This window comes from Podarcis melisellensis, assembly GCF_964234715.1.
Source record: "Podarcis melisellensis genome assembly, chromosome: 11".
Lineage (NCBI taxonomy): Eukaryota > Metazoa > Chordata > Lepidosauria > Squamata > Lacertidae > Podarcis > Podarcis melisellensis.
In genome coordinates, this window is record NC_138543.1 from 47,021,090 (window position 1) to 47,034,032 (window position 12,943).

A 12,943-nucleotide genomic window follows, 5' to 3' on the forward strand; every position below is an offset into this window, starting at 1 on the left:
AATTATCTGTATCATTCAAATGCCACAGCCCCTGCCTCACACAGCTTTCATGGAGCCAATTAGCTATCATAATGAACCACAGGTTTCACCTTGACTATTGAATCACAAGTATGCCTGAAGGATGATGTACCAGAACCAAATTAACATTTCCAAGGCGGGGGATCCAGCTATTTTAACTCTCTCTAGTGCATGAAACCCCTGCGTCTCTTTCGTAGCAACTGATAGCTTTGTCAGTGATTGGAAGCAGTCCCAGAACGGAGGATTCACTACTTAGCAGGCTGCATCCTTACTATCCGTCTTTTTACATTATTCTAAAAGAAGGCTGGGGAAGTTCAGGCCCAGAGGTCAAATGCAGCCCTCTCCCCAGGTCACCACGCCCACTGGCCCTACTGGGCACTCCAGGTGTTTTTGCAGAGTTAAAAAAACGTTCTTGAATTCTGCTAACACTTCTTGTTTGTTTGGATGGAGCAAAGCGAGAGGTGTATGCCTAGCCCACTGCCCTGAGTGACAGCCCTCAAAGTGAAAAGATGTCCCCACACCTGTTCAAAATTGTGTATCTTAATAGCAAGTATGTCAGTAAATCAGTACACTGCATTTAGCAACAGTTTGTACTAGTACTCCATTGAAGTTTGCTTTTTAAAATGTATCCATTTAGAAAAGCATTTCGATAATAAGCAGTGGCCTGAGCACCAATATGGCAAGTGGAAAGGAAATATGGGTGAATTGCAACAGTTTCTCCCTACCAGAAATAAACTTTACACACACATCAGAAGTTACAAGGACCTATTTTGTCTGGCATATGGTTAATCCAAGATCAATGATAGCTATTAGAAGCCTTGCTCCATTCACAATATTCTTGCAAATGTACTACTCCCTTTTAGCCTCACTGTCATTTTAAAGTGCTACATTTGCCAACCATGAAGTACAATATCTGGCTCAGCACCAAAGTGCAAGGTGAAAGGATGGTTGAAAGCCATCCAATCAAGCGTCCTTGTTCCTTTGTATTCCACCAATCATCAAGAATCTGGCTGTCTGTGCAAAATCTTATATGCACTTTCAATGGGTTCTAGCAGCCAGAAGGCAGCAAGTGCTTTATCTTGCACCTTCTGATGGATGCATTTACATGGTGCTGCCATACTTATAGGGAATATAGCTATGCAAGCATGCTCATTTTAAAGTAATGGAAGAAGATAGGTTATGCTTACATATGAAGGCAGCAAACACTAAGTTTTTATTTAACAAACAATACAAAATGTACAGCTAGACTCAGATCATGAAGTTCTCAGATACCACAGTAACCTTTGGATTCAACATCTACAGGATAAGTTCCACATGGAATTACTTAATGGGCCTTTTTATACATTACATGCTTAGGTGTACACTTGGAAAAATATAGTGCGAGAAAATGATAAAAAGGTTTCTGAAAATATCTGTGTTATAATGTCTGAGTGCAATTGGCCTCACCATACTGGGTGCAAATCCAGGTTTACTTAACACAATGCGTAAAATGAGACTCCTACCCCTCCAATCATAACAGCCCACAATGCAATGGTTAATTTGGGTTACAACCTGCAACAAATCCCCCCAAACTTTCACTGGTGACACTCAAATCTTGATCAAGTGATGCCACCTTTGGAATAAATCTATTCTAATGCACAGGAGGGACACAGGTGGCGCTGTGGGTTAAACCACAGAGCCTAGGACTTGCCAATCAGAAGGCCCGCGGTTGGAATCCCCATGACGGGGTGAGCTCCCGTTGCTCGGTCCCTGCTCCTGCCAACCTAGCAGTTTGAAAGCACGTCAAAGTGCAAGTAGATAAATAGGTACCACTCCGGCGTTTCCATGCGCTGCTCTGGTTTACGAGAAGCGGCTTAGTCATGCTGTCCACATGACCCGGAAGCTGTACACCGGCACCCTCGGCCAATAAAGTGAGATGAGCGCCGCAACCCCAGAGTCGGTCACGACTGGACCTAATGGTCAGGGGTCCCTTTACCTTTAATGCACAGGAAGGGCCATAACTCAGTGGCAGAGCATCTGTTTTGCAAGCAGAAGGTCACAGGTTGAATCCTTGGCTTCTCTAGGTAAAGTTGGGAATGTCTCTTCTGAAATCTTTGAGAGCCACTACCAGTACTTGGCTAATTAGACCAGTACTCCAACAACTTCATATGTAACCTGTTGCAGGAAGGGGAACCTGTGGCCCTCCATATGTTGGTGGATTTCAACTCTCATCAGCCCTAACCAGCTTGACCAAAGGCCAAGGATGGTGGAGCTGGTGTCCACCATATAGCTCAGTCAGTAGAGCATGAGAATCTTAATCTCAAATTCATGGGTTTAACTTCATGCATCTTGGGCAGTGAAGGGGGACTAGACTAGATGACCCTCTTGGCCCCTTCCAACTCTACAATTGTATGATTCTCAACATCTGAAAGATTGCAGGCTAACCACGATTAACTAGGGAAAAGCCATCCTGTAATCAAAAGTTGCAGGTGTTGCCAGTTTATAAATACAACCCTGAAAGAGAAAAAACTACTTTTGTACTTCTTTATCCAAGAATGTCATTTTTTTAACATTTCCCACCAGGCAAGTAAAGACGGAAATAGATTCTCACACCTTACTGGCACAGCCCACAGCACGTTGTGAGCTTGAGTACAAGGGTAGATTTTCATCGATGTTAATGGTTCCCTTCATTTCATATGTAGAACCTTATTATTATCCAGTAAATTATGCTCACAACTCATCAGTGTGGAACTGGTACACATGGGTAAAATCTCCCTTTTTAAAAAAACCCACCACAAACAAGCTCACCCCATTAGAAATTTAAGCATAAGTACCTTGAAAGGGATAAATCCCCTTAGGAGGTGTGAAAAACCCACCAGCTTACCCTGAGCATATCCCTCCAATGGGATCTTTTCTTCCACTCTCAAAAAATAAATTAAATAAAATCCTGCTTTGAGGATACCTTGCCAGCAGGAGGGAAACCCAAAGATTTTGATTTCTTTAGCCTTTTCAGCTTACCCAGTGATTATGACTCAGAGGTAAGCTGTGGAGCTGTCAACTTTCCAAAGCCCTGGTGGGTCTAGACCACAGCAATGAGCACTTATGGGATGGAGGGGGAGAGGAGCGAAGAGGTCACCCCCCTAAAGGTTGCACTGAGGCGGTCTTTGGAAGGAAAACGCACTGGAGGGAACAGCTATGTGTTGTCTGCTTGTGGGGAAAAGAAAGAAAGAAAGAAAGAAAGAAAGAAAGAAAGAAAGAAAGAAAGAAAGAAAGAAAGAAAGAGAGAGAGAAAAGCTCTCTTTTCCTTCTTGGGACAGAAGGTGTCATTTCCCATCTTTCCCCCCCCCCGGAGGAACTTTTTCTCAAAGGAAAAAAAAGAAGCCTCCCATCTACCATACAACAGAAACCAAAAGCTGATTTGAATCCTAAGGAGAGAAAGAAAAGGAGCACCTATAAAAGCGACCCCCGCCCTTCCAGCAATCACTTCGTGGGCGTGTAATCGGCTTCTCTATCCTCCAAACAAGCCCGTATAAACTTCAGGGACCCCAAACTGCAAGGAAACGAGCTGAAGGGAGCCCCCCGCGCGGCACTTCCCATTCCCGGACCCTTCTCCAGAGGTACCGCTTATCCTCTCTGTTACTCTCTCTCATTCCCTTGAAGCAGACCCAAGGGGAACCCCCCTCCCCGTTGAAACGCACCCCGAAACTCCCCCCCCCGCTCGCTTTCCACCCCAAACCTTTCCTGAAGGGAGGGCGAGACAATGCTCCCATTCATAGCGCCCCCGTCTCCCTCCTCCGTCCTTGGTGCCCCCCAGCCGAGCTGCCGCGACCGGGCTCCGCGCAACAAAAGGAGGAAAGGCGCAAGGAGGGGAGGCGAGAGGGGGGGGAGACACCGAGGCAACCTCGAAGCGGGGGGAGACACCGAGGGGTTCGCCTGGGAAGGGCGCCTTCCCAAAGGAGCAGAGACGTGAGGGGACGAGCAGGAGAAAAGTTCGAGCCGGGCGCGCACGCTGCACTCACCCCATGGAGGCTCCCCTCTGCCCGGCTAGCTGGCTGGCGGGCGCGCGCACCGGCTGGGAGAGCAGAACCGGCTCAAGAAACAAAAGTTGCCTTTTTGCCCCCACCTCGAGAAACAACGGAGAGAGCGGCTCCGCGGCGTTGCAAGCGCCACGACGGGGCGGGCGGAGGAGGAGGGATTACATCACCACGCGCCCACGTGAACGCTGCAAATGAAGGCGCCGCCGCTTATGTTGCTGCTGCTGCTGCCCAGCCTCGAGGGATCGACTCGCGGCGCCGGCTCTGGGGCAAGAACCCAACATTCTGGAGGTGGGTCACGTGGGAAGGGTTCTTCTCCCCGCCTCTCTCCCCCCCCTCAGCCAATAACCGCGCGTTCAGCTTGCGCGGCTCCCGGCCTCGCGTGGTTGCTCTCTAGCGCCCCTGGAGGCGGAGGCTCGCGGGGCTTTACCTCCGAGTAGACTCGCCGAGCAGGATTGGGGGCTCTATGGGTGTTATATCGCCGCAGCTTAGGGTTTTTCACCTTCCGTTGCAGTGCCCTCCAGAAGAACTATTTACTCCAGAGTAAAAAAAAAAAGGAAAATATGTGTTGAAAATAAATATGGGTAAATAAATATTAAATCCGCGGGAAGCTATAAGATTATAGTTGTATTGTTGCTTGGGAGTAAGATCCGCCTGAGTAAATAGGGACAAGAGTTGGGTTGCACAGGGATAATCCCATGCACAATTACCTGGCAGGATTCTCCACTTACTGGGACTGGCTTCCAAGCAAACATTCTTAGGATCACTTGGCAATATAAGCCCCTTATTTGGTAGTAATTCCCATTTAAATCAACAGGGCTTACTTCTGAGTACACATGCTTAGGATCAGGCTCAGAGAAGCTTGCGATGCCATTGAGGTGATGTGTTTTGTTTTATTTGGAACAACAGACGAGCGGTATGTTCCATAGTTGACAAGAGGTTTGAGGTTTGTTTGCATTGTACTTGTAAGGTTGTGATCCTGTGCACACTTAAGTCACACCCTCACAGTACACTTAAATCACATAGCTTCCCCCCAAAGATTCCTGGGAGCTGTAGTTCACCCTCACAGAACTACAAGTCCCAGTACAGTGGTACCTCGGGTTAAGTACTTAATTAATTCTGGAGGTCCGTTCTTAACCTGAAACTGTTCTTAACCTGAAGCACCACTTTAGCTAATGGGGCCTCCCGCTGCTGCTGCACGATTTCTGTTCTCATCCTGAAGCAAAGTTCTTTACCCGAGGTACTATTTCTGGGTTAGCGGAGTCTGTAACCTGAAGTGTATGTAACCCGAGGTACCACTGTACCCTTAACAAACTTCAGTTGCCAGGATTCTCTGGGAGGAAGTCATGTTCTGTAAATATATGGTGTGGGTACAGGGCCACAATCCTACACACATTTATATGCAAGTCCAACAGAATCAATGTGACTTCTAATTAGAGCACTGCGAAACACCCCCACACAACTACCCTTCATCATTATAGATTCCAGAGCACAGGATTGGACTATAAGGCGGCAGCGTTATGCACACTTTTGTGGGATGTGGAACATCAAAGTGCGACTTGCTTCCACCTAAGCAGAACAGGAATAGTTTTCCTTTTTGTAAACCAGGTTGAAAGAGGAAGCTTAGAGGCTTCCAGGCAAGGGAACCTTTGTTACATCCCAGATGGTCAGGTTCCAACATGCTCTTCTCCCAAGCCGTGAGAAAATCGAGGGACGCAGCGCTTACCTAGTTTGGGTTTCGTTTGGAAGCCGGTCCCTGGGATCTAACTGGCATTCTGGAATAGTTGCGTTTATTTATAAATATACACAGACAACCAAATCCACTGCTCCACATCATATCCCATGGAAAGGCAACTCACCTCGCAACAGCAGTTGTCTTACAGAGTTTCACCCTGCCCTGCCCGTCAATTTCTGTATTAAGCCCCCCATCAACTGTGTGCACTACAAAGACCTACTGCTGGCTATAACTTCCAACAAGTCTCTTCTGCAGGAACTGCAAATACCAAGTTATGTTCCACAGAAAAGCAACTGACAGATGTACTATGATATCCCAATAGACTCACTGCATGCTCCTCCTCACTTTAGAAACCACAGCTCTGACAAATCCTTTATTTTTAACATTTCGTTATGGAAACGCTGGACTCATCGACTGCTTACTCCGCAAGCCCTCAAGTGTCTCCCACGGGACGTGCCTAGATATCTTCCCAATCTGCCATTTGTATCGTGTGCTTGCCGAGAAAAGCATTCGATGGTCTAATCAGTGAGAACTTCCTCCAGACAACCATGTGGTGATCAGAGTAACCACAATCACTGTACTACAGTGACCACACTCCAGTATTAGGGGAAGTGCACGTACTTACACAATCACTCTGTATATTACACAGCAACCTTTTGCTCAAGCCCACAAGAAGCTAAACACAAAAGCCTACAATCCTCTCTTCCTAGAAACTGTTATCCTTTGGCATACTCTCTCTGAGCACTGAGGTTCTATATAGACCATATTTCTCCTAGAAACATATCCCCCCAGTCTGCTGTTAAAAGAAATGGAAAGACACAGGAGATTCAATTATGGATCTCCAAAGTCCTGTATAGTTTAGCCTTCGTTTCCCCTGTTCATTAGGATGCAGTGTTTTCACTTCCTCACCTTCTATAAACAGGTGTGTTACATTCATATTAAACATCTGAGAACCACCCACCCTCTATTTTTTTCAGCGCTGCTGCAAGCAGGCTCTGTGCTGTAGGCTGCAATTTTGCACGGGGACAGAAATGCACACAATTTGGTTACTGGGTGCAGAATCCAGTGACAGAACTTGGCTTTTTAAAAGAACAACGAACACACAAAAACAATTTATTTCTCCCAGTTTGGGCAGCAAAGACAGTGCACGAGAAATAGCTTGTAAAATTCCTTGGGAGATGTTCGAAGCCAGAGGCGCCCCAGCAGCATTTTTTCAGGGGTTGGAGTTCAGCGCCATCCATGAACCTCTTTCCCTGTCCCCAAAGCAGGCATGAGCTGCAATCCTATGCATACCTCTTTAGGAGGAATCGCCGCTGAAATTAATGGAACATACTTCTTGAGTAACCATGCTGCAAATTATGCAAAATAGTCAAATGTATCAAAACACTTAATTTGCATAAATTCCACCAGTTGCAGAATTTGAGTCACCTTGGTGCAGAATCCTAGGGTTATTTTTAGCTCCCACAGTCCTGACTGCAACCATGCAGCAAACAAAATGCTACTCAAAATACAAAAGGGAAACCACTGATTGATATTGAAGGATTATGCTAATTTCTCTTTTTCCCATATAGGTAAAGGTAAAGGGACCCCTGACCATTAGGTCCAGTCTTGACCGACTCTGGGGGAGCCGGCGTACAGCTTCCGGGTCATGTGGCCAGAGAACCAGAGCAGCACATACTGGAGTCCTAAATTTATATATTGCGCTGTTGGAATGGTTCAGAACGTTCAGTTGCTCAGTTTGCAGTTTGCAGTCTGATTTCTGTGAAGTAAGGAAAAGTTGCCAGTTTGGATTGGGTTGAAATCACAAATATTATTTACAGGGTAGACCAATGACTGTAAAGGCATCCCACAATTTAGCTAAGGGACAGTGAGCTGCCCAGAGGCAAAGTGCCTGAAGGGTACAGGTTAGGTAATGGAAAGAAATGGGTCAAAAATAAAGAAATGTGAAGGAAAGATTGGTGGAAAAGGAAGCTGAGGTACAGAGCAGAGGAAACTCTGGCATGAAAGGAGAGAGAGTGGACTCTCAACATGGGCGTAGCCAGGACTTTTGTTGGGGGAACAGAACCGACGTGATTGGTCAATTAGTTAAGTATGTCTGTTGTTTTATTTGATGGGGGGGCAGATGCCCCCCTGCCCCGGTCTGGCTACGCCCATGACTCTCAAGGAAGTTCTCAGTGCTTAAGTTCAGTGGGAGGGTGAGGGGTTTTCTCCTGAGGAGACTGGTTTGAAAACAAAATGGAGTCTGAAGGAAGTGGGACAAAGTAGGAGGTTCAAGTAAAGCAGGAAACCGAGGAGATAAAGTAAAGGGAAGGCACATAGCTGAATAAGTGAGAAGCCAAGGAGAAAACAGCTCCTGGGGCAAAGCTTTGCAGAAGGTCCATCAAAAGGAGCTGCTTTTTATGAGAGGAAGGAAATGAGCAGGCAATGGAGGAAGCTCAGGAGGTAGTGGTCAGAGAGCTGCTCCATCTAGATTTGAGATCCTGACGGGGATTTTGCCTGTTGTGGTTCCTGCTGTCACTGCAAAACTGTGACATACAATCCAGAGGAAGGAGAAAAGGTCGAGAAGCAGTGGGTGGCGGTAGGACTAAGTTTCACATCTGCACAATTCTTTGGCTGTAGGCTCTGAGTAATACTGTGTAACTCCACCAGGTCCTAAGAAGCATGAGATTTGTAATAGCCCATACAAAATTGAGAAACGCTCTGAAACTCCTTTGTTGCAGAGCACTTGAGGCAAGCACTCATGCCTGTATCATGTGAGTAATGATGTTAATGCCAGGAACAACACAAAAATCATTTGCGATAAGTGCACAGCAACAATGGAACCAAAGTGGGGGTGAGAGTAAACCATCAGGCCTGTAAGTAAACTTTCTCTTGCAGGTTTCTTGAAGAAGAACAATAGGTAAGGATTAGCAAGACAAGCCATTCATCTCTGGTTTAAAATAATAATTCCTGAACGACCAGTCCAGCAAGAGAGTTTAGGATTAAACAACGAAGCAGAGACGTTGTGCAAGATCCTGCCCTCTTTTGCAAACATTTTCGAGGACGGGCTGCGATTTGTTTCTTGCTATCTGGCCAAAAAAGGAAAACCGGGAGTTAGAAACAACAAAGAAAGGAATAAAGGAATAACTAATAAGCCTAGTTCTGCAATCAGAATAAGAACCAGGTCAGTCTTGGTTGGCAAAACACCTACAAAAGTAAAAAGGGGAGGGGGTAAGTTTATTTTATTTTTGAAAATCACAGGATTTGAGAGCATGGGAGGGGATTATTGGGGAATCCTTTTAGAGACAGATGAAAACCAAGGGTTCTTCCACATTGCCTTTATGGTTGTCCAGTTCTGCCTTCCGGTTTTAAGCAAGATGCTCTCAGTGGCACCCACTTCTTCTTTTCATCACGGTGGTCCCCACTGGCAGTGCCCATTCGCTTGCCTTCCCTTTGTGGGCTCAACTCACACAGCTGTCCAGAGGAAGAGGGCAAGGCTTCTGAAGAATGCTGCCCTATTGCCTCACCCTTGTTGCTCCTACCAACTGCATGCCCAGTGTGTGCAGGAGCCAGGCCCTGTGACCAATAGGGCTTTGCAGGACTGGGGCCTTCCTAAGTTTGTTCTGGAGAGGCAAAGCACAGCCACACAGATGAGACCACTTGGTAACTCACTGCACACCTGGTGGCAAGAGCTGGGAAGGGATATAAGGTCAGGATTTCCCTTCGGCTCTTTGCCACAGGAACTCGTTTCCTGCCTTGCTGTGTTTGGCTTCTTGCTTCTTGACCCTTGGACCCTTGACTTTGTGACTCCCTGCTTCCTGATCCTCGGACCCCTGACTTCTGGACTCTCGTTCCTGCCATAGCTGTCAAGTGTCCCTTATTTGAAGGGACAGTCCCTTATTCCAGCGCCATGTCCCGCTGCTGTCCCTTATTGATGGATGTCCCTTAAATGTCCCTTAAATGATGTCCCTTAAATTTCAAAGGAAGCAGCTCCTCTCCTTCCCTCCCTGCCGGCCAGGGAGGAGGGAGGCTCCAACTGTGTTGCTTGGCTGTGTTGCTCACCCAATAAGAAGTCTAAGAACGACTGGGGGGTGGAGCTTGCATGCCTTGTGTGTGGCTAGTTAATGCAAGCTGAGGGGTTTTTTGAATGCTGGACGCCATTTTGTTGCACGTGCTGCTGCAAACTTTGCAGTGCAAAGCCAGGCCGGGGAGCAATCTTAAGCTGAGGCTGCATAGGCCTTGTGGTGCATGTCATTCAGATTCTATTCAGTTGAACCTCTGGTTACAAAGTTGGCTGGACAGTGTTCTCGAAGCTACCAGCATCAGTTTGACCAGACTGCAGGAGGACAGGAAGACTGGAGTGCCTGGAACAGGTGAGGCTGCAGGTCCCTTATTTGGGCTGCTGGTCCCTTATTTTCAAGGCTGCTGGTCCCTTATTTTCAAATCTGTAAGTTGACAGCTATGGTTCCTGCTCCCACCCTGCCATCTTGCCCCCAGTCCCAACGTCCTCAGCTGGGACTTCAACCGCCCGTAAACCGGACTGTGACACACAGAGATGGCAGGTGAATTAAGCAGTGACAGTACAGCTGAGGGGCAGGATGGAGCAACAAGGCCTGGAGTGTCTGGGGGTCAACAGGGGTCTCCTGCAGAGGTGTGGGCCTTGGCATGATGATGCCTGCATCTGGCACCAGACTTGTGGATGTATCACATAAAATGAGAGCCACCCGTTCCGCTGGGTCAGGGAGGGCTTTGCTTGCACTGAGGCCCTAACAAATACCTGGTCATGCCTCCTTACCTCTGTAGCTGGTTATACATTTGCAAGAAGCAACGCTTTCATAGCTGGATTACATTTTATGGCATCTGACCCGAGACCTCTTCTCATTCTACTACTTCCTTTCAAGCACTTTTACAGATTTGTCCTAATCGCTTATGCTCAGGAGAACATCTTTTGGATTTCAATGTGATGAGAGGGTAGTATCCCACATGATTAGCTTTTCCACACCAACCGATGGATTCAAGTTACAAGAAAGGAGATATCTACTAAACATCAGGGGGGACTTTCTGACAGTAAGAGCTGTTCAATGGTGGGACAGGTCTCCCTCGGGAGGTTGTGGGTTCTCCTTCCTTGGAGGTTTTTAAGCAGAGGTTGGATGGCCATCTACCATGGATGTTTTGGTTGAGTTTCCTGCATTGCAGGTGGTTGGACTAGATTACCCTTGGGTATCCCTTCAAATTCTAGGTTTTTTTTATTCTGGGGTTTCAAGGCAAGAAGAACCTCTAACCTTCAAGGTAATAGATGGATGTGCTTTAAAAAATCTGTGCACACTTTGCTGGAACTGAAAGTGCTAGCCTATCCAATGTCCGGAGGCACTGAAAGCATTTTGTAATGAACGGGAATGCTCTTAGACATAGACATAGAATTGTAGAATTGGAAGGGACCCCAAGGCTCTTCTAAAATTTTCCACTCAACGTGGGGTTTGAACAGATGACCCTGAGATTAAGAGTATCATGCTCTATTGACAGTTTTCTAAAGGAGTCTGCTGGGCTGAGTGTGAAATCAGTGGAAGTTGGAGGTTGCTTTAGAGGAGGGAAAACGGGACTGAAAACAAGAACAATCACTCCCACCAACTAGCTCGCCGTTCCCATATTTATCAAAGGACAACCATCTTCACACAACACAAATCTACTCAGCGAGACCCTCCTAGTGAAGCCAAGATACCAAACGACCCTTTGTGTGAGGCTTTAAAGATGAACGCAATTTCCCAGGAAAGGACTTGCATGAATCTCTGCCAGTCGCAGGGAATCCTCCCTCTTCTCCATAGCAACTGGGCTCCCTTAGAAACTGGCATGCCATTTCTGGCTGCAAAATATTACCCTTGGTGGAGGGAACAGCATCCGTGTGGGGATAAGATGCTGCAATTTTTAAATTCCACAGGGAACTCCTGGCTGAGATCAACTGGATCCGGAGAACCTTGCCACAGAGAGTGTTGGCTCTCTGAGCGGCTACCTACAGCCTGCACATTCATCTGTTCCCAGGTGTTCGGCTAATTAAACAATCTATGGCCTTTTAAGCTGTGGGGCCGGGTTTATTGTTTTTGCTATTATTATTTATTAAATGTGTATACCGTCTTTCATCTGAAGATCCCTGGACGGTTCAGAACTACATTATGTATTTTTGTGCTTTAATATTATAAACCGCCCTGTGATCCTCAGGTAAAGGGCAGTATAATGTAAAGGGACCCCTGGTCCAGTTGTGACCGACTCTGGGATTGCGGCGCTCATCTCGCTTTATTGGCCAGGTCATGTGGCCAGCATGACTAAGCCACTTCTGGTGAACCAGAGCAGCGCACGGAAACAGTGTTTACCTTCCTGCCAGAGCGGTACCTATTTATCTACTTGCAATTTGACGTGCTTTCGAACTGCTAGGTTGGCAGGAAAAAGGGCAGAACAGAAAATAACTAACTAACTAACTAACTAACTAACATAGGGCTGCCAGGACTTGGTCCAGAGGTAATGCTTTGTCTCTTTAACTCTAATACACCAAGGAGCTGGGCAGCCTCTGTCCCTGACATCTTGTTATCCCATTGGTCCTTTCACCCAAGCTCCTCCTTCACCTGTTGGAGGAAGACAGACATTACCTTTGCCCTGTGACAGGGCAGGCAAAAGTACCAGGAGAGCCACTGGATGGGAGGGGAAGCAGCTGCCCACATTCTCAATGCCTTCAGACCAGGGATGGAGGAGCATTTCAATTCAGTTCACATTTAAAGGCAAAGCTACCAAGCCTGCTGTTTCCAGAATAGTATGCACACTTCAACACAACTGTCCTTTGGAATTCACACCACTCTGAATTTTGCAGGCAAATTCTCCAGCTAAGTAAGGTTTACAAAAATTGCATATACTGTGGTAAACTGTTTGAGTCTCCTCCTTGTTTTAGCTGCAGCAGACTAGCATGGCTACGCCTCTAAAAGATATTACAAAAATATCCTATGCATGTTTACTTGGGAATTAAACTGAAATTAGTAATTCTTACTTCTACTAAGTATGAATAGGGTGGGCAAGAGTAAATATGCATAAGGTTGGTTGGTAAGTCCATACAAACTTAATAATAATAATAATAATAATAATAATAATAATAATAATAATAGAAACATTCTGTCTAGTAACCCTGGGCCTTCCAATTATTTGAGGAAGAAGAAAT

General features: G+C 46.5%; 1 protein-coding gene and 1 long non-coding RNA gene across 4 annotated transcripts in view; one reads left to right on the top strand and one right to left on the bottom strand.

Annotated features, from left to right (window-relative positions):
• The window catches only part of RAI14 (retinoic acid induced 14), a 94,013-nt gene extending 89,747 nt beyond the window's left edge, over positions 1 to 4,266 (bottom strand). For 2 of the 3 annotated variants that reach the window (XM_081929636.1, XM_081929634.1), the window contains exon 1: positions 4,017 to 4,254. The gene's annotated coding sequence lies outside the window, so the exon portion shown is untranslated. Of the gene's footprint in view, positions 1 to 4,016 lie in introns of all 3 variants that reach the window. The other variant, XM_081929635.1, reaches the window with a different exon arrangement.
• The window catches only part of LOC309380249, a 38,223-nt gene continuing 29,498 nt past the window's right edge, over positions 4,219 to 12,943 (top strand). The window contains exon 1 of the long non-coding RNA XR_014172769.1: positions 4,219 to 4,322. This is a non-coding gene — a long non-coding RNA (uncharacterized lncRNA). The remainder of the gene's footprint in view (positions 4,323 to 12,943) is intronic.